This window comes from Meriones unguiculatus, chromosome 2 (assembly GCF_030254825.1).
Source record: "Meriones unguiculatus strain TT.TT164.6M chromosome 2, Bangor_MerUng_6.1, whole genome shotgun sequence".
Lineage (NCBI taxonomy): Eukaryota > Metazoa > Chordata > Mammalia > Rodentia > Muridae > Meriones > Meriones unguiculatus.
In genome coordinates, this window is record NC_083350.1 from 163,311,337 (window position 1) to 163,332,330 (window position 20,994).

The following is a 20,994-nucleotide window of genomic DNA, read 5'->3' on the forward strand; positions in this document are numbered from 1 at the left end:
TCTCTAACACAAAGCATGAAAGTTTATAGTGCCTTGGGATGAAAGAAATGAAATCTTTGTTAGAATGGTCCTTATTGCTTGCTACCAAATTACCAGAGTCTAGGCTCCATCTCTCTGTGGAATTACAGAGTACTAGCTCTGGTTAGAGTTTAATATTTCTGCTGGTCCCTCAGAAAAGGGCCATATAGGCTTTACCTCAACAGTCACTTTTACAGAGAAACCTGCATCATTCTTAAACAGAGGGTAAAAAAACCAGTATTCCTGGGGTCGTTTCAGTTCTGGTTCCATGGCAATTTAAAATTTCTTAGTTAAGAAGTACCAGACAACCAAGTTTGTGCCTCATTTCCCCCCCACTGGGCAAACAGGGTTTTGCATCTATAAACCTATAAAATAGTCACAGCCGGATGGGGCCTTAACATTTAGACAGGACTAAGAAAAGGAAAGCAGAGGTGAATTTTCAGCACCAGAACTGTTTTGGAAAAACTCAGGAAGGAGGCAAAGTGCATTAGCCCAGTGCGGAGAAATGGTGACTTTGGCAAGGATAGCAGGCTGGCTTCCCCCACTAACCCAGAAGTCTGAAATAGCTCAGGATACTCACTGCTACGCTTGCTTGTTTGTTAAGGGGTTTTTCTCCATACCTTCAGTGCTTTCCTGGTAGCAAAAGCTTTGACAAGAAAAGGCGGCTTGGGTTTTCCTGGCTCTCCTAACATAAGAGACTCTCTAGTGAAATACGATTCTCATCTAGTTGCCATGGAAATATGTTTTAAAGATAGCCCATCCCAGGGAAAGCTGACAGGCACTGATCACAAATCAGGCTTTGATTTACCCATTTGGTACAGCTTGTGGAACCACTGAGAACAAGTGCCAGGTGACTCTGAGGCTTTAGAGGCTGCCTGCTTGGCTTGGCAGTGTGGAGGTGTTCTTATTTATTTATTTATTTTGTGAGGTACCTCTGTGAGTTGCTGATTATCCACATGTGACTGAAAAGCTAGGGTGCTTTGGAAGCCCCATGCTTCTCCTCCTCCTGGGCACCAGGCTTTTGGTGTTTCATTCTTCTCACTTCCACCAGCAGATAGAGAGGTCAGGGAATTCCGGTCAGTGTTCTCAGCTCTCATGGGAGATGCATGGAGAGAAACTGAAGCCAGTGCCTGAAATGATGTGGGTTTGTCTTTGATGATCTGTGGGCTTACTTATGGTTCTTGTGTGAGCAATTTGATTGTTGGCCAGTGGCTACATGTGAGCTAGTTTAAAAAGTGGTAGATTGGATGAAAACCATCTAGTACATACCTACATAGGTTGCATGTTGTAATATGTAATCATGCTAGAGACACTGATTCACTGAGGTTTTTCTTTTTCTTTTTTTCTTTCTTTTTTTTTTTTTAATACAGAATGTCACTACATAGCCCTCACTGGCTGGAACTTGCTATATAGACCATGCCTCTGTCTCCAGAGTGCTGAGATTAAAGGCCTGTGCCACCACTAAAGACAATGATTATTTTTGAATGTGGAAGAAACATGAATTTTTCAAACCTTAGAATGTTTATCATGATATAAATCATTTGTTGGACCATTCTTATTTGAAATTATGTAACAATTGGCCAAACTGTGAGAAAATTAATCATAGCTTTAACAAATGAGAAGCATCTAAGCTTCTACTGAGCTAAGAATGTGTATATGTACTTATATACACACACATGCATGCAGGTGGATAGCCATACATATCAATTATATTTATCCATATAGATAATCAAGTATAGACTATGTACTATAAAAATATGATGACAGGATTTTTATCTTTATACATGCACTTTACATTTTACCATATGTAAAGCATTCTACATTAACATATATACCGGATGGCAGCTTGTCTATAACATTGATAAATATTTCCCATGAGTAAAATACGAATTGTCTTTCTATATAGCAAAGGAGGCACTGCAGAATTAATCGCCATCTGCAGAGAACTTTGAGAATGAGCTCCCACCTCTCTGTGTTATTCTTACCACGCATCTCCCTTCTGTTGAAGGTGACAACTGCTACTGATATGGACACCTGTGCCTACTGAACTGTGCACACTTGCTTTTCCAGAGAGCTGGTTCCTGTTCTTTCCTTTTCTGAGTAGGATACAAATCAGTGATTTGTGAAGAAATTCCCTGCCTGGATCAAAACTCATCACTGCATCAAGACCAATCATGGGCTCTGGCATTCTCTAGTTGGTGCCGTTCAGAATCTCTTAAAGGTGGTCCTTGTCTGCCCTGTGGCTGTTCCTGGACAGCACTGACTCACAGAACTGAAGTTCATTGTTTTGATACCCGATGCAACATGCAGTGGCAAAGCCTTTACAGTAATAGTTCTGAACTGCCACCTCTCTCTCTTTCACAACACACACATTCATATAGAGATATAACTAAAAAGACACAAAAACACACACATATGCACACATTTACATAAAGACATACATAAAAAGACACATATGCTGTCAGAAAACACACATTCCCACACATGTAAGATACATATAGGTACAGACACACACAGAGAGACATACATACAGAGAAACATACACAGACACAAACATACACATATCCACACATACAGATAAACACACATGCTATGCATTTGTCTGAATCAGAAAGCACCCGCAGGGAATGGCTTTGCTAATGGAAAGTGATTTTTTTTTAAGCTTCAGGTTCAGTCTTTAAAGATTATTGATTTATTATGCATATAGTGTTCTGTCTGCAGGTCAGAGGAGGGCACCAGATCTCCTTGTAGGTGGTTGTGAGCCACACGTGGTTGCTGGGAATTGAACTCAGGACATCTGGAAGGGCAACCAGTGCTTTTAACCTAACCTCTGAGCCATCTCTCCAGCCCCGGAGAGTGATTTTTTTTTAAGGAAAGCAATTCTATGAAGTTATGAATTGTAAGCAAGAGCAGACCCTTACTGGTCTCTTGAGCGTTTGTGCCAGTTGGGTACTTTTAGGCAACTTGACACAAGCCATGGTCATCCAGGAAGAGGGAACCTCAAGATAAGAAAATGCCTCTGTTAAATTTGCCTGTGGGCAAGTCTGTTGAGCATTTTCATGCTGAATGAGTCATATAAGAGGCCCAGCCCACTGTGGGTGGTACCTCCTCTAGGCATGTGGTTTGGGGCAGGTTGTATAAGAAGCAAGATGAGCAGGCCATGGGGAGCAAGCCAGCAAGCAGTGGTCCTCCATGGCCTCTGCTTCAGTGCTTGCCTCTGTGTTTCTGCCCCAAATTCCCTTCATGATGAACTATGATTAGGACAAATAAATTCTTTTCTTCCCAAGTAAGTTTGATCATCATCTTTGTCACAGAAATAGAAATCTAAGTAAGACAGTGTCTCCTTGTTTAAAGAGCCCAAGGTATACAATGATTTACCAGAATTAACATTGTTATACTCATGTAAAGTATCCCTTTTATTTAACATATTTTATTAATAAACTCATTTAGTTTACATATTGATGAGTTCATTTGCTCCAGTAATTATCAATGGTTTACATTATTAGAATTTTGAAATGATGAAATGAGTATTACTGATAATTCTTGTTCTTCACCTGAGCATTAAGGAGCCCAAATGGTGGCATGCTTCAGTAAAATGCATACGAATTCACTCATGTAGGTTTGAAAGCATCTGTCAACTCCTCTCTATAGGCTTTCACAGCTAAGCTAACAGAAAGCATTTGATAAACACTGAGTTCTTGATTTTGACATTTGCTTCCAACATAGCTCATACACCTGTTACAAAGTACTCTCTGAAAGAATATGAAGACCACACAGAAGGGCAGGTATTTACACATTACAACTTTCTCTCATGCAGCCTCCTTCTGCTCTCCTTCTTCCTTCCATTCATCCCGTCCCTCCCTCCTTCCATCCCTCCTACTTTTTCTCCCTCCTTTTCTCCTTCCCTTTTTCCTCCATTCCTTCCTTTTCCTTCTTTTGCCTGGAATGAAACTCAGGACCTAGTGCAGAACTGACTGCCCCTCCTGCAGTCGGCATTAAAGCTGAGTTTTTCATTGTGCATTAGTCTTAAGACCTAGAGGTCCTTTGCTCAGAACAAGACTTGTCACATATACCTCTGCATGATCTTCATTTCCCACACGGCAAACTAAATTGCTCTGGGACTTCATTCACAGACACACTATTAGCAAGGAACCCTCAGTAACAGATTCTTTTTTCCTTGCTCAAAACTCCTGTCTGCAGACCACCATGACTTTCGTTCCCGATGTAAGCAGGGTTCCTGACACTTAATGATTGTCAATCTGCCTTTTCATTTTCCTCTTTAGTGCTTTAGGGAATAGACCAAGCATTTCCCTACTTTTGAACTCCATCATAAGATACTAAGAGCTGCCCTGTTGCCCCCACTCTTTGCCAGCCTGTCTGTGAGACCCTCAAGCTTACTGGATGACCTGGAAAGTCCCTCGCAGCTGGAAGCAAGGTCAGCTTCCTTGAATTTGAACGTAAGAATACAAATTTTGAAAGTTTGGGGAAATGAAACCAGGCATTAATTAAGTCTTTGCAGCACGTGGAATAAATTCTATGTTCTTAGAGAATGAATCTTTGCTCTTGAGTTCATTAAACTATTTAAAATTTAAACAGGCATTACTCAGGGAGGCATATTGTCTACCTGTCTGCAAAGATTTAACATTTTCACTATTCTATTGACAAGGGCTTCTCAACTCAAAAGCATGCAACGCTCAATGTTTCCTAATTAATCAGTGTGATGAATTCTGTAGTTTTACAGTCATGTTTGCAATAGTAATTTCTTTAAAATGATGTTTTCTCAGATACCCCTTTGATTATCTGCCCAGGTATTATTTATTTGTGCCCTGGGACCTGGGTAGAGAGTCTACCCTGTTTCCCCAAGGAACTATTGACAGTTAATAGCTTCTGGCAGATAGAAAGTTAGTTTTCTCTCAGAGTGTTCCCCTGGTAAGTTGGCTGTGCCCCAGTGAAGTGCATATATCCAAAAGTATATGGGCAGCACAAATTGGACTTGACAGGTATTTAAAAAAATTAAGGGCACAAGGTATGGTGGGTAATGGGGGCTTAAATCTGAGAGGAGTTAGGGCAGAGGAGTGAACATGATCAAAACACATTGTATCAAAACTAACAAAATTAGTGGAAAAAGTAAAAAAAAAAAAAAAAAACAGTGTTGCATACTTACTTCTGAAGGTCTATATACACACGTAAAATAGTCTAACACCAAAAATGCAAGCTAAGATGAATCACGACAGGGAGACAAACCATTAGATTGTTTAAGTGCACTTCCGTTTACTACAGTTTGAGGTGTTGGCTTAATTACCATGTGCTTTGGTGAGGTTATATATCTAATATTAGTGTCTCAGGAAGATGGGTGTGTTAGCTGCGCTTGGCTTTCTGATATTTAGTGCTGTAATTTTAAAAGTCACGTGTTTGCTGGAAAAAAAAAAAGATACATTTTCATTTGTAGCCACACTACCTAAAGAGAGCTCCTAGCCTTACACAAATAAGTTTAACCTGAAACAGCAGGACTGATTCTGGTAAAATGTTACACCTACCGCAGATGCTAGCAACAGGTTTTAGCACATTGTGGAACTGATTTATAAATTACTAAACAAATAGTTATGAAGAGCCTTTGGTGTCTGACATTAGGTTATTAAAATGTTTCTTCCACTAAGGGTCCAAAAGCAGCATGTAATGGGCACTTGATGAGTGCCATTTGAGGGGAATATTATGTGACTGGCAGTCTGTGAGTGAATGATATTACTTGCTGTCACAATCACAGCCCTCCTCAGAACACTGACTTTTCTTTTCCAGTTTAACAGGTAAGCCTGCGTTTTGTGGATATCTGCCTTGCGTCCTAAGATTTGATCTTACAGGTGAGAACACTTATTTCTCAGGTGCCTTCAGTTTCTGCAACTTCTGGCTATGTGCCCCACATACTTTCCTCAGACTCAGGTAACCTGCATTCAGTGGGCCTTGACTCCCACTGAAAAGCAGTTTTGAATCTATTGCCTAGCCTCTTAGTTATCTCAGAGTGTCTCAGCTGGGGGGTTGCTTCAATCACATTGGCCTATAGGCATGCCTGCGAGGTGTGTTCTTGATTGTTAATGGATGTAGAACAGTCCGAACCATGGAAAGTGATGACGTTTTTTGGCATGAGCAAGCCATGGGAAACAAGCCACTAAGCAGTGTTCATTCATGGCCTCTGCTTTAGTAAGGCTAGCCTACAATGCCTGCCCTGACTTCCTGCTCATCCCTGAAGAAAGACCTGGATCCTGAGCCCACAACTTGACATACATCTTTCTGATTTGAGTCTGAACAGGTCTTTTATGCTGTATATCTCTACTCTATTATGTTTTGCTTACTTTGCAATTAAATTGTAAACTACTGGGTGTGTAAAATCTGGATCCAATCAACTTCATCTCTGTGTCTCCTGCCGAATGCCATACAAAGGCACTCCCAGAAAGTAGATACTCGTTGAATGAATAAGTGCCTGCACAGCTCACCTCACTGTATCCTTTAAACTGTTGCTAGAGGAAGTGAGAGACACCATGAGTAAGACTGCCTTGCCCATCTGCATTGTGAAGATATTGTTCCCTATACCGACTTTAAATATGGCATACCAATAATCAGGTATTTGAAATGACAAATCACTGAGACCAATCTGTGCCTTTCTGGCAGTCTCTCATTTTGCTAACACCCCAAAGGAATATGGCCTGCAGGTGTCATAGATGACATGTCACCTACACCATGAAACATGGTAGTTGAAATAGCCAAGAACAGGTCTGCCTCTGGACAGGGGAAGAAGATGCCTTTCCTTCTCTGCCTCACTCACCCTTTTAACTCCACCTAGGGAATTATCTTAGAGGGTCTCAGTTGGGAATCACCTCCACCTTCCTGATGGAGAAACTTGGTCACTGTGTTAGCCCATCCCTGAACAAAGAGTGTCTTCTGTGGCTTCTTCTTGTTCCCCCTTTTACCCTTTTGGCATATTGTTTTTCAGAGTCACCTTCTAGTGTGAATCTGTGTTAAAGTGTCCAGACAGAGACAAACTTGTACATAATCTTTCTCAGCAAGATTTACAAATATATATGTATGTACATATATATGTGTGTGTATATATGTGTGTGTGTATGTGTGTGTATATATAGATATGCACACACATACACAACTCAATACATATGTGTCAAAGACCACAGTACATTTTAAATGTTCATGGGATTAAATATGATCTAATTTCATAGATGTTGCTTCTTTCAAGAACTGAAGAGAATATATGATTTCAATTCCTATGAATGATTGTATGATTCCCCCTATTAATGTAACACCTCTTATAAGCTAATGATTAGCAGAAGACATGGAGTGACCTGGGCCAGAGACTAAGGTCTTTTTTATTCATGATAAAAGCAGCATCTTGGGCTGGTGAGATGGCTCAGAGGTTAAGAGCACTGTCTGCTCTTCCAAAGGTCCTGAGTTCAATTCCCAGCAACCACATGGTGGCTTATAACCATCTATAGTAAGATCTGGTGTGCAGGCAGTATATTGTATAAATAATAAATAAATCTTAAAAAAAAAAAAAAGCAGCATCTTGTGCTTGTTCCCCAATTCCCACAGGGCCACACACAGAGAGCCAGGAAACACTGTAATACCCTGTGAATTGCACTGTAGAACTTCAAGCTTAGGGAACCCGTGTCTTTCATAATGGGCATTGGGCATGCTTGCCTGTTGTTCTAGAATGAGACACTCTAGAATGTGAGTTCTAGAGGCAGTAACAATGAATGCTCTTTGATCCTGAGGGAGCCACTTTGTCAGTTTTGCTTGCAGAAAAGATGTGTTGTGGTCCATGCCATTCTACAGATAAATATGCACCTGGGCATTTTGTCTTTAAAATGCCAATGGATTTTTCTATTAAGTAGAAATGTTGGAGGTTGATTTTGATAGAAACAGAAGAATGGCTTTGGCAGTTCTCCAACTCTAGAGGAGACTCCAGTTAGATCACAGTAGTTTGTGCTGGGTTGGCATTTGTTTTGGATATAGTCTTGCTTATGTCCCCAAATGCTTGTTTTCCAGTGAAGCCTGATTTCTTTAGCATCTTGCTTTATAGTTTGCAGAGGAAAGTACTTTTTTTTCCCCATAGCATCCTGTTCTGTACCTGACACACAATATGGGTTCAATAAAAATCTCTTAACTTTTGATAAGAAATAAGAGTCCTCACATTTTCACCCTCCCAGGAAAAATTTGAATCTCAGTAAAAATGCAGTTCTTAGGTAAAAGAGGAGATAAAGTGTGACTAAGTGATGGTGGAATGGTTGACACCAAGGGAGACATAAACATCACTTTCTATAAGGCTCATGGAACATCATAGAAGGATGGAAAATTGTGATGCAGAAGGGTATCTTTTGTATAGTACAGGACTATTGTACTCAGAAACTGACTTTAATGCCATTACCTGTACAAGGCTTGGCCAAGATTAGGCTTGTCAAGATTTCCATGGGAAGGGGAGGGGCTCATGAGCCCCATCCCTCCCTGAGAGACTATGAAAAGTCAATGGTTGCTAGCGGTGGGGTTTCAATGTGTTCAGTGCTATAGCCACTGGTGATTTTCCTATGCTCCAATAAATAACCTACCACCTGTGTTCATGCAAGCAACCATCATGAGACTCAGTGGGACACATACATATGCAAACACACACACTAATATACATAAACATGCACACACAAACACAGGCACACAAAACATATGCAGACACATGCACATCACACACAGAGACACACACACATGCACACACACAGACATAAACACACATACAAACACACTCATAGACAAACACATGCACACACAGACATAGACACACATGCACACATACACACACACATCTGTCAATTTATTCAGACATTAATGGAGGAGGGGGACTTGCTGGAAAGAAGAGGGTTTTAAGTGGGAGAGGAAGGGATATAAGAGGGAATAATGGGGAATGTAAATAACTGAAATTCATTGTAGACATGTAAGAAACTGTAAACAAATGTAAACATTAAACAGCAATGCTAATAACATAACTATGACATGATAAGAAATATAATCTGGGGTGAATTTGTGTTTCTGGGGTCCTTGAAACACTGTGAGAAGACTTTATATCAGATGATCCTGCGGCCCTCTGTTTCTCAGTGTAATGTGAGGAGGGGGAGAATCATTTGATAGTTGAGGAGAATGAACATTTAAATTCTCCTGGCCTGACTGAGGCTGACACTCAGGTATTTCTTCAGGCTTTCAGGTATCTCTAGACTGTTGACCAATGAACTGGTGTTCAGACATCAAAAACTAAGAGAATTTGGCTAAAGGAGATAGAAGAGGGGTAGGGAACACAGAGAACACACGACAATCTTGCCTTACTGCAGAAGTCTGCTTAGAAACAGTCTGAGCCCCATTGAACAAGTCCTTTGCCTACCCTTCTGATAGAGCCCAGGGAGAAGGTCATGGTAACATGGTAGAAGGCAGAGGATTGTCAGCCTGGCTGGCATGCTTAGCTCACAACACTCAGCATCCTATGCTAGTGCAGCTATGGCTCTGAAAGCAGATGGCCAGCACTCAGCATCACTGTCACAAAGAGGATATCACGCTCAGCCCCCACTCCCCCCCTCTCCAGGATGCCTTCATACCTCCTTCCCAAGCTCCCTCCAAATGATAGGAGAATCACCTGAGGAGCAGACTGACTGCCAATTACTAATCACATTTTCCAGACTTCACGTCTGTGTCCAGGCACCAAGCCAGCATAAACTGAGCCTACCAGAAAGAGACCTTCTCCAGCTCTAGAGAACCAGCTGCCCTGCTTTGTGTCATTTCTAGGTTTCTATGACATTGGTGTGCTTTCAGAGTAGAAAACAGAAAAAAAAATGTTTTCAGGCATTTGATGGCTTGTTTTCTAAAACAACAGAAAACAAGAAGCCAAAGAAGAACAATGGCTGTAATCCTTATGGAGATAAACTCAATCCTAGTTCAGCAGGTGTTTGAGAGATTTGTTTCCTGACCGTAGACTGCCTTCTGCACTGGGAGCCTCTTACTCTTCGGATTCTAGGAAAGGGTGTCTCTGGGAACCTGACATGACTCCTAATTCCTCTAACTCACCTCCTTAATATGTTTCCCACATAGGGTCATGATGTTCAGCCCCCATCCATGGGAGCTTCCGTCCCAAGCCCAGCCTACACGAATGACTTTTATTTTTAAATCTTTTTTATCATGTACCACCCTTTCCCTCACAGTGCAATTCCTAGCAAATGGATTTGCAATAATGTGTTTGCAGCTCAGCATATCATCCACATGCTCTGAATGGATCATCCTTGGTGATATTTCTCATGGGGCATTCTTGGGGGTCTCGGATACGGTGGGTGACTGAAATAGGAGGTTGGACCTCATCTTACAGAATGACTGTATGATTTACATAATTATCTGAAAAAAAGAAAGAAACAGAACACTCTAGAAGATGAGGAGATTTAGGGCCAGCCTGGGTACAGGGGAAAGGGTAGACATGTGAGCTGTGTCCTCTTTGTGATTGCTGGTTAGCTCTACCTGCCTTTCAAGCAGACATGTATGATAGTCCTTTTACCCTCCACATCTCCACAAAGATGGCAATGCTTCCATAGAAAAGGTGAAGCTAGAAGATGAACTTCTAGCCACATTTCAGCATCAGTGAAGAGAGTGCTTTGGAATAGGAGAGGTGAGTAGGAACACCTTTTTGATATTTCGAAGGTCATCTATCAAAGATGACTCTTCCCTGTTTGCATAGGAGTAAGGATTGGTACTGTATTTGCTTCAATATGCTGGTAGAGTAGGGGTCTCCATGCTAGCATTGTTTTCCATTTCTTTATCTTTCATCAGCATGCACAGAACCCCACTTTCACGTGTGTCCTGGCTTCTTAGAATTTGGTGACCTACAGTTTCCTTCTCATTCCAGGGAAGATCACCTTCCCAAAATTGATGCCACCTGAAACTCCAGATAGTCTTCAAAACATCCTATGGACTTATGAGAACTCTTTGCTAGTTGTAGGGAGCTACCAATTGTTTGCTAGAAGTACAATACTGCTTATAAAGTTTAATTTAAAACTCTGTGTGGGAAGGATCCAATATGGCAAAACTGAATTCACACTGTCTCTAATCAGCAGGACAGCAGTGACTGCATAGTGACCAACAGATCAAACTGTGGGCCCCAAAATACCGGCAACTTTGTTTCCCAAGTGAGAGGAGACCTCATGGTGAGAGAAACAAGCAGGTCCGACCACAGGTCAATGAGCTAATCCCTGGAAAAGTTTCTGGTTCCTGTTGGCACACTGTCTCTAGTGCCTTATCACATGTTTGCACACTGTACTCACCATCCCAGACTGAACTGTGGGCCCCAAAATACGAGAGACTGCATCTCACAGTTGAGAGGAAAACCCATGGTGAGGCAAACAAGCTGGTCCAACCTTAGGTCACCTGGCTACTCCCTGGAAAAGTTCCCAAGTTCGCATCGGTCCATGGTATAAGCGTGTAGCCACTCACCTTGGTGCTGCTCCCACTGGCCAGTGAATACCTTCTGGGTACCAGGGCACACCACTCCAACCTCAGTCCTCCTGATGCCCTGGAGCCAGGAGAACAGCCTCAGATGCCACACAAAAGCTCAACCCATATCCCTAGGGAGATGTACCAAACCTCTGGGCTTGCAGGCTCTCCAAGATGGCTGTGCCTAGCAAACACAGTGTCTGAGCAGCTCATTAACTTCAGAGCAAGAGAACCAGTGGCAGAACAGCTGTCTTCTCGACTTCCCTTGATGAGAGAAGAACCCTTGGGCTCCTGAGGAGTCCAATTAGTCCACAGGCTCATGTACCTGAGGAGAGCTGTGGGTAATTCCATGAGAACCACTTCCCAGTCAGAGGCCATACCCACTAATTTGAAGAGGACTCTTGTGGAATCAACCCGCTTCCTGTCCAGGGCTTTTCCTGCACTGTCCCACAAAATAGGACTCCAGTGAGCACCAGAAATTACCAGCCAATGCAGGAAACAACAAGATGGCAAAAGGCCAGCTTAAAAACACGATCAACAAAACCCAAAGCAATACGGCATCTCCAGAACCCAATTTTCCCAAGGCCAGAAGCCTTGGATACCCTAACACAACTGAAGCACAAGAAAATGTCTTTAAATCTATGCTTATGAAGAGGATAACAGAGAAAACAAATACAATCCAAACATAAATACAGGAAGATACAGTCAAACAAATTGAAGCCATTAGAGAATCCTGTAGAGAGGAAAGTCACTCAAGATATATAAGAAAACAGAAACAAACAGGTGAATGAAATCAATAAAATGGCTCAAGATCTGAAAATGGAAATCGAAACAATAAAAAAAAACCCACAAACTGAGGAAATTCTGGAGAGAGAGAAAGAATTTAAAGAAGAAAAGGAACTACAAAGGTAAGCATCGCCACCACAATACAAGAGATGAATCTCATGTATAGAAGATAAATGGAAAAAAAATAATGCATCCTTCAAATAAAATGTTAAATCTAAAAAATTCCTAACACAAAACAGCCAAGAAGTCAAGGTCACCATGAAAATATGAAACCTAAGAATAGTAGGAATAGAGGAAAGAGAAGATTCTTGGCTCCAAGGCCCAGGTGATATTTTCAATAAAATCATAAAAGAAAGGTTCCCAAATCTAAAGAACAAAAGATGCCTATAAGCATACTAGAACACTATATAGGTTAGACCAGAAGAGAAAATCCCCCTGCCACATAATAATCAAAACACTAAATGTACAGAACAAAGAAAAAATATTAAAAGCTGCAAGGGAAAAAGGCCAAGTAACATATAATGGCAAACCTATCAAAATCACACCTGAATTTTCAGCAAACACCGTAAAAGCCAGAAGGGCCTGGACATCTATCTTGCAATCTGTAAGAGACCACAGATGCCAGTCCAGACTACTATATCCAGCAAAACTTTCAATCAACATACATGTAGAAAATAAGACAGTCTCTGACAGAAACAAGGTTCAACAATATCTACATACAAACCCAGCCATACAGAAAATACTAGAATGAAAACTCTCACCCGAAGAGGTTAACTACACCCACCAGAAAACCACGCAGGATATAAATAACTTCACTATAGCAAAACCAAAGGGAAGACAAGCACAAAAACACATTAGCACAACCAACATCAAAATAAATGAACTAACAGTCACTTGTTATTAATCTCTCTCAACATCAATGGACTCAACTCTCTAATAAAAAGATACAGACTAACATTCCGCTGCCTGCAAGAAACACACCTTAGCCACAAAGATATATATTGCCTGAAAGTAAAGGACTAGAAGAAGGCTTCCCAAGCAAATAGACCCAAGAAGCAAGCTGGAGTAGCCATTTTAAAATCTAATAAAATAGACTTTCAGCTAAAATTAATCAAAAGAGATGAGGAAGGACATTGTACTCATTAAAGGAAAACTTCACCAAGCTGACTTCTAAATTCTGAACATCTATGCCCCAAATACAAGGGCACCCACATTTGGAAAAAAAAAGCATTAATAAAGCTTAAAACACACATCGATCTCCACACATTAATAGTGGGAGACTTCAACACCTCACTTTCAACAAAGGACAGGTCAATGAAACAGAGACTAAACAGATAAATAATGGCACTGATAAATGTTGTAAACCAAATGGACCTAACAGACATTTTCAGAACTTTTCACCTGAACACAAAAGAATATACCTTCTTAGCACCTCATGGAACTTACTTCATTAAGTTGAATTTCTTTTCTCCCCAAGGCAGCAGCATTGAGAGCCGAGAGGGATCAAGGGGTTGGTCACAAGAACTCTGATCCACATATATATTAATGCAGTTATTGGAGAAATGGGTTTGCTATAAGGCAAATTTCATCCCTTCTTACTCCATTTTTCCACTTTCTGTCCCTCCCCCTTTTTTCTCTTTCTCTGTCTCCCTCTGTATCATCTATCTATCTATCTATCTATCTATCTATCTATCTATCTATCATCTATCTATCCATCTATCAATCATCTATCTCTCTTTCATCTTTGAACTTGGTATAACACAGTCAAAAGTCCTTACCAGATGTAGCACTTCATTTTGAACATTTAGTATTCTAGAAACATGAGCTAAGTAGAAATATTTTCTTTGTAAGTTACCCAGGCTCTGGTATAGCTGTCACAGAAACACAAAATAGACTAAATACAATACTTGGCTGACTAAAGGCAATCACAGGTCTGACATGAGCAAGAAACAAATGTGGAAGGCTGAGCAAATAGATGTTCTTACAGCATGGAGTATTACATTGCTCTGGGGTTGGGGGGAAGAAAAGACAAAAATAAAGGTAATCTGAAGTCTGAAATTAGGGGTTCAAAAGGAGAAAAACATTAACATTTCTTGCACATATTTCTATGAGGTTGCAAATAGAACAATAAAGAGAGGAAACTAAAAAGTTGAGAGGTAGGGCCTCTGGCTTGCTGCCATGATTTGCAAAGCATGTGTAGGAGGCATTATATTAGTTACATGCTTGGTTTTGTAACAAAGTGCTCAACAAGAAGTGATTTTCCAGAGCAGAGATTTGTTTGTGCTCACAGTTTTCAGGATACAGTCCACAATGGTGGGAAGGCTAGGTGGCAACAGTGTAAGGTCCTGGTAGTTCCATTCATAGTCAGGAGGCAGATAGCAGATAGAGAGTAGGGCTATAAAACCTCAAGGCCTATCCATAATAACTCACTGCCTCCACCTCCTAGGGCTCACACAATCTTTCAGAACAGCACCATTGGCTGGTGACCAAATGTTCAAATGCATGAGCCTATGAGAGGACATTCATTTAAATCATGAGGCTCTGTTTACAGGAAGGTTCCATGCTGAGGCATAATGATGCCTAGAGAAATGCTCCCAGCAAATGGTCTCTTTTGGTTAGACATGGAGAGCTGATGCCTTCAGTTACATGCTATAGTAAGCCTGACCACACTATTTCAGACACCTTTTATGGCAAAGCTCTTTTACTTCAACTGGTTTCTACTCAGAAGAGGTGCTCTGTTTCATTGTTTCCCTCAAGCTTCTAAGAATCTACATGGTTTCCTGGTGGGGTTTCAGATTCACCCTGGTGATCTGGTCTAGAGAAAATGAAGTAAAGAGGCTATTTTTGTCCGAGCTGTTTGCCTCCTGTCATCACTCCACCTGGCAAGCAGTCTGACCTCTCTCACTTGGCAGCTGGCTTCCACCTGCCCCCTGTTGGTCTGCAACTGTGACCCTGGTTTAACCCTGTCTTCTAACAACTCTGTGGCTACAAGGCCATACAAATCCTAACCTACACTTTTTCAAGTTACACCTGAGCTCAGTCATTTAAATTCAGTACCTCAAAGATCGGTTTTCTTTAGACTCCCAGCTCCTGAGAACCAGAAGAACATCAGATGATTGACTGGAGGCAATTCCCGAAGTTGAACAGGTCAGAGCTGCCCTTTTCACTCTCTTCTGTTTCTCTGACAACACCTAAAACAAACACACCAGATCTGATGCATTCTTCCTTGGCTTGTTCAAGATCTCAGTGATTTATTTCAAACCTTAACAAAGGACTTCACAGGCAGGTCATTCAGTTGGAGCCAATAGGGCTATGGGCCACCCTCAGTCCTGGGCCGAGACTTGATGGACAATGAGTTCTCATCACAGAGAACAGTGAGTGCCCAACCTGGAAGTGGTACATGCATAGTCCTTCCCTGGAGCTAATGGGTGTGGTGGGGGATTCTAGAGCCCTCTAGGTCCAGAGCTGAGGGTGACAAACCTGGTTTACTAATTATTTTTCTATTGAGTGCATTGTTGCTAACAAAGAGGACAGATTAAGCAGGCAGCAGATAAAATTGTGACTGGGGTTATCAAATAGAAGAACCTCTTCCCATGCTTGTCCTTGAAGCCCTGTAGGCTTACAGAAGGTGAAATTGGGCTCTTCCTCCACAATTCTCTTGGCGATTCTTTATGGGACATAACTCATGATGTGTGGAGCCCAGGAAGACCTGGATACTTCTAGCAAGTGCATATTCTTTGCCTCTGCTAACCCTTGGGGCTGGTCTGTCGACCAGAAGCTATTTTAAAAATTGATGAAAATGCCAGAATTGTGTGACTTTCTCCTCTACATCCAAGTTCTAAAATGAATCAAAAGCTGAACAGAGGCCACCTGCAGTAGGGGCCCTAGCTATTTTTCACTCTCTTTTGTTAGGTTACTTACACCTTCTGCTTTCCTAGAACCTGTTCTGTTGCAGAGGTCCATGGAATCGTTTCAACATTAAAAGCAGTATTGTCATCACAGAATGTTTGGAGAAAATCCCCAAAGGACGTTGGAGGCAAGAGTCCATCTGATCCTTTCTTAAAAGTCATAATCTGAGCAGGGAACTATTTATAAGCTTAAATAAACCTTCAGTTCAGAACATCAAAGTGTACAGGGTACACACACCTCAGTAATGCAGAAGTGGCCGCTCAGGAGTTGTTCCATATCGGTGTGGTTAAAATTAGGAAGAATGTTATGATTAGCTCCTTGTGAAGAGGCTCAACCCAGGTTAACACTGTAATATGAATAAGTTCTTCTCTGATTGAATAAAGATAAGATGTGGTTAGGGAGATGGCTCAGTCAGTAAGAAGACCAGAGTTTGGTTCTAAAACCCACACTAAGCAGCTCACAACTCCTGTCACTCCAGTTCCAAAGGAAACTGATGCCTTCTTCTGTCCTCTGTGGGCACCCACCCACACAGACACACATACACACTCATAAAAACAACGAAGGAACGATGAGTTCCTAATGTTGTCTCCTTGTTTATGTGCCACTTGTCGTTTTGCACTGAACCTGTGGTCCAGTCTCTATCCTCATGACTATATTTCCTCAGGTGTACCACAGATGCAAATCACCCCTGCCTCCTTACTGTCCCTTTGTTACTCTGATGTAAAGAGCATTCTTGTGCAGCTATGCATGAGCAGCTCCAAAGGGTGTTTTCAGCACCTTTTCTCCTGCCAGTGGTTACTTTGACAGCCTAGTCCTCTGTGTTAGAGCAGTTAAGCTTTGGAACTTTCAAGATCTCACAGATTCTATTTCTCTTCTGTAATCCTGTATGTGGGCTCTTCGTTACCATATGAAAAGGGGAAACCCTGTGACTCTCAGGAAACAGAGCCCCTGAGTCCATACCTCTTACATGATCATTTCCTCTGTTGTTGAGAGAAAATTCGTAATTACCAGCGGAAATGTCATTTCCATGACGCACAGGTGACGTGGGTAACAAGGCATGTCTGTGTAAAGAAATAAACATTCTGAAATGTGCCTGCTTCATTTGGGCTTCCTGCAGAACACAATGCCCTTTTGAGAAACAGACCTTTCCTAGCAGCATTTTCGGTGACTCTTACTCCCTCCCCTATTTGCTTTGCTAAAACTCGGAAATATCTTGTCAATTAAAAATGATAAATTTAGCTTCTTGCACGGCAGGGATGAAAGATCTGCCCCTGTCAACCCTGCCAAGGTCCAAGAGTTCCAAGCATTGGAACAGTCCTGAAAAATTCATGTAGCAAGCCTAGTGGAGTGACCTCCATCCAAGAGGGAGAGGCCAGATAAGGCACCCTGGGCTTTTAAACAGCCACTGGACTTTAGAAAAGTGAGGCCACATTGTCCTCATGAAGCCTTCCTTCTTTGCTATTTGGGGGAGTAGCTATACTGACATCTGTCTAGCCATTGTCCAGAACAAAACAGAACTCAAGACAGATATTTGTCCTTTGCTTTTATTTTTAGAGGCACATTGTTTAAAGTGACATCCATTTACCCGTTACTCATTTTGCATTCTGCTTCAGGGATGTTGATAAAGAGTGTGGTTCTAAATAATTGCTTTCCCTCAGCCAACACACAAAAGACACCCTGCTGCATTTTATATCCTGAGGGCAGCTGAGAGATATGTGTGCTGTGTGCCAATTATTTTCCCTGTTACTGCTCCTTTTTTCCCTATGGATGTGTCAAGAGGACTGCTGTTTATCATCATGAAATGATGGTTGGGCAGATGAAGGAAGCTACAGATAGAGGTGGGAAACCCAAGACTCCTTATTCTACCTCTAATTCCTTTTAAATAAGTACTCTGATTTTATTTAATATAAAGCTCACAGCATTGGCGAATTAATCTACCTTTTTCTCAGACAGTTTCCTCAGTCTGACTTTCTCTAAGGTGGGCTTAAAGAAAGATGCAAAGAATGTGCTCTATCTGTAGGAGATGTTCGGTCTTCATGGATAATAAATCAGATTGGAGTAGAAGACACTTTGTAATTTCATTTACCTCCACTTCATAAAATATCTGACAGACTGTGGATAAGAGAGAAGCCGACCAGATATTTTCTGAAAAAAATGCAAGGTATCTGTGGGTGATCAGTAGTGAGGCTGTGTAAGAACGGAACTACATTTTGTAATTTTGCCTTAATATATAGTTTAAATGAGAATAATGGTAATAATTAAAGGAACAAACATATTTTGAGTTCTTAGTATATATAACCAATTGGAAAAATATTCCAATTGGTTTTACATGCCAAATGGGTCCTCCCTGGAAACATAGATAATAAAGCGACATTGTATGGACTGTGCAATTACTAAACACACACACACACACACACACACACACACACACACACAAGCGCGCGCGCACACAGGTGCATGCACCTGTGCAAAAACGATTACAGAAAAGAGGCCATGAATTTGAAAAAAAAGCAAGGGAGTATACGTGGGGGGGGTTGGAGGGAGGAAAGAATAAAGGGAATTAAAAGAAATGGACAAAAAAGTATTTTGGGTATATTTAACCAACAGTTGGCTCAACATGACAGTGACTGTTCCTGGATCATGTCTAAAAAGGGACTCTGAAGTTTACCTCCCAACATCTCTTCATTCTCAACTGATTGCTGTGGCCTCAAATCCGAAAATTAGTTGGGCTGTTTAGTTTTTTGTTTTCAAAGTTGTCATAAGAAAAAGGGCCATTAAGAGGAAGGAACTTCAGTTAAGAAAATGTGACTAGAATACCTCAATCAGGATGATCTTTTCTAGATCCCATCATTTGCCTGCAAATTTCATGATTTCCTTATTTGTAATTGCTGAGTAGTATTTCATTGTGTAAATGTACCACAATTTCTGTATCCATTCCTCCATTGAGGGACGTCATATAATATAGGATAAACGTACTAAAATCTGTGTACCTAAAGAAGCTAAGCAAGAAGGAGGATCCTGGGTAAGATGATCAATCCCCACTCAGAAAAACAAATGGAATGGACATTGGAAGAAGGAGAAAACAGGACAGGAGCCTACCACAGAGGACCTCTGAAAGACTTTACCCAGCAGTGTATCAAAGCAGATGCTGAGGCTCATAACCAAACTTTGGGCAGAGGACAGGGAATCTTATGAAAGAAGGGAAAGATAGTAAGACCTGTAGAGGACAGGAGCTCCACAAGGAGAGCAACAGACCCAAAAAATCTGGGAACAGGGATCTTTTCTGAGACTCCAACCAAGGACCATTCATTGATATAACCTAGAACCCCTGCTCAGATGTATCCCTTGGCAACTCAGTATCCAAGTGGGTACCCTAGTAAGGGGAACAAGGACTGTCTCTGACATGAACTCAGTGGCTGGCTCTTTGATCACCTCCCCCTGAGGGAGGGAGGGCAGCCTTGCTAGGCCACAGAGGAGGGCAATGCAGCCAGCCCTGTTGAAACCTGATAAGCTAGGGTCAGAAGAAAGGGGAGGAGGTCTTCCCCTATCAATGGACTTGGGGAGGGGCATGGAGAAGATGAGAGAGAGAGGGTAGGATTTAGAGGGAATGAGGGAGGGGGATACAGCTGGATACAAAGTGAATAAACTGTAATTAATATAAAAAATAAAAATTTATTAAAAAAAAAGAAAATGTGACTGCTGAGCTTGGTGGCATAGCCTTTAGTCCCAGCACTTAGGTGGATCTCTGTGAATTTGTAGCCAGCTTGCTCTACATAGAGAGCCAGGGCTACATAGTGAGACCCAGTCCCCAAAACAAACAACTTACTAACTAGTTAGTTAATTAACTAACTAGCTAACTGATTGATTAACTAACTAAGTAACAAACTACTTATTTTCATTAAGCTGGCCTATAGACAAGCTTATAGGGTTATTTTCTTGATTAATTATTTGTTGGAACACTGTCTAAGAATGGAATCATGTAAGGAGAATTCTGAGTGCTTGTGAAAAAATTCCAAGAAAACAAAACATGAGTCTTGGGACCTTGGTTTCTCCAAAGCACAGAAATGTTCTTGGAATGTGTTTTCAGGATCCTACCAGGTATATCAGATTATATGAGTTTACTTCAGATTACTCAACACAATTGGCTATTTGTATTTTTATATGCCTCTATGGAAGAAGTTTTTGCCACATGTACCTCGTAATTGATTGTATACTATAACTTGAACCCATGAGAACTTTACCTAGTTGACCTCTGTCTATCTACCTCTGTATCATCTATCTGTCTGTCTATTTATCATTAAGTTATTTCTTTACTTTATATCTAGATCATAGTTTCCCCTCCCTCTTCTCCTCCAAGTTTCTCCCTTTAACCTCCCCCACAATCTATCCTTCCTCATCTTTTTCTCAGAAAAGGGGAGGCCTCCCATGGATATCAACAAGCCTTGGTATATCAAGTTGCAATAAGACCAAGTGCATCTTCTGTTGAGGCTAGACAAGGCAGTGCAGTTAGAGGAAAGATATCCAAAGGCAGGCAACAGAGTCAGAGACAGCCCCTGCTCCTGCCTTAGGAGTCCCTATGAAGACCCAGTCATATAACTGTTACAAATGTGCAGAGAGCCTAGGTCTATCCCTTGCATGCTCTCTGGTTGGCAGTTCAGTCTCTATCCACCCCTGTGGGCCTAGGGTAGTTGATTCTGTAAGTTTTTTATTGTATCCTTGACCCCTCTAGCCCCTTCAATCCTTCCTCCCCCTCCTCCACAGGATTCC